Raw genomic sequence first — 5,357 nt, 5'->3', positions numbered from 1 at the left:
AATAATAATATGTCTAACTCCACAACAGCTACATCTGGTGTACCTCAAGGCTCCATCCTAGGTTCTCTTCCTCGTCTGTATTAACACTCACGAGTGCTTTATTGGGAACACCTGTGCATCTGCTTTTTCACGTATTGTCAAATTAGCCAATCATGTGGCAGCAGGGCAATACATAAAATCGCGCAGATACAAGTCTCGAGTTTCTGTTAAAGTTCGCATCAAACATCAGAATGGGGAAAAATGTGATCTCTGTGACTTTTACTGTGGCATGATTGCTGGTGCCAGACAGGCTGGTTTGAGTATTTCTGAAGCTACGGATGGAAACACCTTGTTGATCAGAGAGGTCAGAGGAAAATGGCCATACGGGTTGGAGCTGACAGAAAGCCTACAGTAACTCAGATAACCACTCTTTACAACTGCGGTGAGCAGAAAAGCATCTCAGAATGCGCAACACGTCCAACCTTGAGGTGGATGGCCTACGACAGCAGAAGACCACGTGGGGTTCCACTCCTGTCTGCCAAGAACAGAAATCTGAGGCAGTGTTGGGCACACGCTCACCAAAACTGGACTGCTGAAGACTGGAAAAGTGTTCCTGGTCTGATGAATCTGCATTTCTGTTGAGGCACATAGATGGTAGGGTCAGAATTTAGCATCAACACCATGAATCCATGGACCCAACCTGCCCTGTGTCAACAGTTAAGGCTGGTGGTGATGTAATGGTGTGGAGAATGTTTTCTTGGCATACTTTGGGCCCCTTCATACCAATCAATCGTGATTTGAATGCCACAGCCTATCTGGGTATTGTTGCCAACTGTGTGCATCCATTTATGGCCACAATTTACCATGATAATGCGCCATATCACAAAGCACGTCTTCTCCAACTGGTTTCATGGAAATGACAATGAGTTCAATATACTTCATTTGCCTTCCCAGTAACCAAATCTGAATCCAACACCTTTAGTATGTGGTCGAATGGGAGATTTGCAGCATGAATGATCAGCTGACAAATCTTCAGAAATTATGTGATGCAATCATGTCAACACAGAGCAGATTTTCAAAGGAATGTTTCCAACATTTTGTGGATTCCATGCCACGAAGTGTTGAGGCTGTTTTGAGAGTGAAAGGAGGCCCTACCCGGTATTAGCATGGTGTTCCTAATAAAGTGCTCAGTAAGTGTACATCCTACCATTGTTGTGGCTAATCAGTGTATATATTTGTGCAGACTTGTAAGGCGCAAATACAGCATATAGAACAGCAATTATCCTGCAAAAGGTAGATAATGTGGCATTTTTTCTTCCATTTCTGGCTATACTAGGATCAGCACCTTGGACAGTCATGATACACACACACACGGGTGAGCGAATAGGAGTTTTTTGGCCTGAGTGTGTCTGGTGTTTTGATGACTGGCTGTGCACTGCAGTGGGAGGGGAGGTGCTATAGGGGGCATTTAACTAGCAGTAGCTGTGTATTGCAATTAACTTGTCAAGATGTACTGCACAAACACCAATAAAGAGCCATTATGTCCTCTGTATGCTGCTCACTTGACTGTGTTGCACCACGATTTATGAAAACAGAGCATTTTGTCATATTCCTGCGTTGCTGGTGACCATTTAAAGCTGCTTTTTCTTCTTTCAGCTCCTCCTCTGTCTTATACAAAGATGTACACATCTCTCTGGTGTCAAACACAGGTAGCAGGGTAGCTACTGATTGCAGTGATTAGACATAAATGTAGGCTGGTCTTTTATAAATCATATTCTAGTTTGAAAGGCAATTCATGATGAAGGCCATGCTCTATGTTTTCAACTTCCTGTGCTATTATTACATTGCCACATGTCCCTATATGAAAGTCACTCACCTCCTGGGCTTTCTGTGGCTTCTTGTTCCTGCAGTGTGACTCGCACTTTCTCAGTCTCCACCTCCTTCCTTCAGGCTGGTCACATGCAGAAACACAAACAAAATCACTTTTATTTTTCAAAATCTAATCCCAATCAGAATTAGACGTGCTTGCCAACAACAGGATCTTTACTGAGTAAAGCCACTTAAATGTAAACAAATTGGATGTAGCACAGAAAACATTTGAGGTGTATGTTTATATATGTAGGGCTGTGTTTATATGGAGGCCCTAGGTCAAAGGTCCTCAGAGGGTGCCTCACAGTTTGGAAAAGAAAGTTTATGCTTTGTGATTGAAACCATACGTTAGTGACAGTTTTTAGGAAAACAACTGCCTTATTTAAGAGTCGGTGACCCAGGCCGATTTTCAGAGTGGTTCATCGGCTTCACACCCTCTCACAAGCAGATCTGCAGATGCTTGACTTGACGCTGTACTTCATTGTAATAAACCTTTATATGCAATCAAGACGTTGTCAGCAGAGTCTCCTTCATCCTCTTCACATCATCAACACCATCTGATAAACTACACATTATTACCCTCATTGACTAATGTGATATTTGAGACTAAGTATAGTCTCTAAGTGCTTTTTTTGTTTCCTGATGCTCTCACTTCCTTCACACACACAGAGAGATTGAACCTCTGTTCCCATATCATAGGCTATTTTTTCATCAAAATTGATCAGTCACAGTTTTACTCATTTGAACAAGGAAGCAATGTCATTTCAAAACATAAAACAAGTACAAGTACAATACAACAAGTTTATTGAATAATATTTGATCTATTTCGGAAAGAAACACCTCTTCCTTCGGGGTAATCCAGTTTGAGGAGCAACCCATGAAAGGCTGCTGTGTTAGAATTTGAGTGAATACATTTGCTACACCTATCTACAATGAACTGATTGTGTTCCAGAAATCCTCACACATGCACATGACCAAATAAAAAAGAAAACATATATAGTACTGTTGATCCCTGATTAACTAGCACAGTGTCCATAAGCCCAACCATCTTGTCACACTAAGCTACCTACAGTAAATCTGTTCTCAATAGTTCAATTAGTGCAAAACTTGTGGTCTCCTACATTCTCACCAGAGGGAGAACAGTGAAACAAAGTAGAGTAACTGTACATAATATTTCAATGTCTCATACTACAGGTTCATAATGAAAACATTACATTACAGTCATCACATTCATTAAAAACACACTCAAAGCAATGCATACCACCTGTTATGTAGTTTTAAGTGAGAACATCATATTTCCAGAAAGGCTGTTCAATAAATAAATTTGTCTTTGCATATGGTGTGTATAAAATATTTTGACAGAGCTCTGAACATGTAAACTATATAAATCTACATCATTCTAGAGAACACTGAATGACTTGGGCCATCTGTGAGTAAATACACTAGTTTTAGAAAGATGTCTATCTCCAAAGAAGGGTATCCTGCATGATGAGTAAACCCATATTACTGAGGTTAGACTGAGCGTTTATAGAGACCAGTGGATGGTGGTAATTGGAATAATTCAAGTTTATGTGTAAGTCCCAGATGGCAAAATGAAACTTCTGGCCGAACATGTGCCTGGGTCCTCAGCCCGAGTCTGGCCAACATACTTCCACATCTGGGCTGATCCCAGCTGTTATCCTCCAGTGTTTGCTGACAGTCAGGAAGCTTTTCTCTGTGTGCGCCAGAATTGGTCCAGATGTGGAAGTAGCATCTGACAGTCATGCTTTATGTGGGCCGGACTTGGGCCAAGGAACCAGGTGTATATTGAGCCAGAAGAAACACAAATATGTGGCCCAAGTATTCACCAGAATAATTTTGCTACCTGGGTTATCATTTAAAAGCATGGTACACTTTACCTTACAGTGGACCTCTTCCCTCCTGTGCTGCTGTTGAATTCTGTCTCAATCTGTAAAAACTCTGATCCAGCTAAATAGACAAGGATTGCCGTGCCAGGAAAAAAAACACACACACACACACATATTCTTGGTGTAATGTCTTTACACCCCTCTATTTCCTGACATCTTTCAAAGTAAATTTACTCCCATATGTTCCGAATATTCCTGTCATTTGCATCCCGAGTGACTTAAGAAAGCTGGATATAACTGTAAAACTGTAATACAGGACAGTCACCATAAGGGGGAAGGCTAACAACTTTAAAATTAGAAGAACCCTCACAAATCAGCTGTTACAAATATCTGCCTGTTGACTGTCCTTATGATTTCTGTTAATGATCATTTCACCACAGGTACAAACTGTTCCAGGATCAAGGAATGCTGACATGGAAAAGGATTTCTGTTGGGCTGTATGTCAGACACTTCCTTTCATGTGTTGCCAGGGCCACTTGGAACAACAAGGTAATAAGCAAGTGTGGGCTGTAAGACTGAGCAAGAATTATTGTATTAAATGAATGGTAAATTTAATTTAGGCATGGAAATTTAAAATCAGTGCAGATGTTTTCCGCTGTTAATTAATCTGAAAGGTCATGTTTGTGGAGAAAGCCCTCATTATATTAGACATTGTGCATAAGTATCTATACTTCTTTTAAATTGGGCAACCAAAGAGAAATCTATCTAGCTTAATATTTCTCCTCCATGTTCTCTGTGCACTCCAGTGGTGCCGCTGCCTTCATCTCTGCAACAGCAAGGTTGTTGTTTGTTTGTTCTTATATGGAAATAGGATTTTTTTTTTAATCTGCCCACTCAAAGTGCCTCAGGGTAATCAGTATTACATAATTGCAGGAAACCCCTTATCTGCATCCAGATACTGTTCTCTAAGCTCCTATAACGCTCCTCCAAACTCTAAGCTCTTCTCCAAGCAAATCCAATATTCCAGTATTCCAGGCACTGATGCCAACTTGTTTATGTCTTTTTCTAATGTTCTCTCCCTAAAAAAAAATGTAGCAATGCAGCTATCATAGCTCTGTTGTGCTTCATGAATTTTTTATTCTTGTGCATTTTGGTTTGTCATACTTAACTGTAAAGACAAATTGCTCTGTTGTGTATTTTACACTTGGCAATACTTTTTCATGAAATACAATCACCGAAAGTTAGAGTGTTGTCTGTTTTGATGGATGATAATGCATGTGCTGCACGTGCTAATGTGCTGTATAACTGAGTGCCCATTACCTGTTCTTGGTGCATTCCCCTGAGATGCAGTCTCACAGTCTTCTATCTCTTCATTTATAAGATGCCAGCAAGGGGTCTCACATCCCACAGAATCAAGTACATCAAATATAACAGGCTACAATTTTTTCTAATCTTACAAACTTCAGGCAGCTTCAGTCCAAAATAATAGACAAAGTAATAATTTCATATTTATGCTTTTTATAAGTCAAATTAATATGCAAATGCATTGTATGTCATCTGAGCACATAAAGAAGAGTTCATGTTCTACATCTGTTACCTCTGCTTTGTTACTGTTAGAAAGTGTCCAGTGACAAAAGTGCATTTAATATGGAAGTAGGCTGA

This window comes from Xiphias gladius, chromosome 6 (assembly GCF_016859285.1).
Source record: "Xiphias gladius isolate SHS-SW01 ecotype Sanya breed wild chromosome 6, ASM1685928v1, whole genome shotgun sequence".
Lineage (NCBI taxonomy): Eukaryota > Metazoa > Chordata > Actinopteri > Istiophoriformes > Xiphiidae > Xiphias > Xiphias gladius.
The sequence above is the reverse complement of the archived record's forward strand: the minus strand, read 5'-3'. Positions refer to the sequence as shown.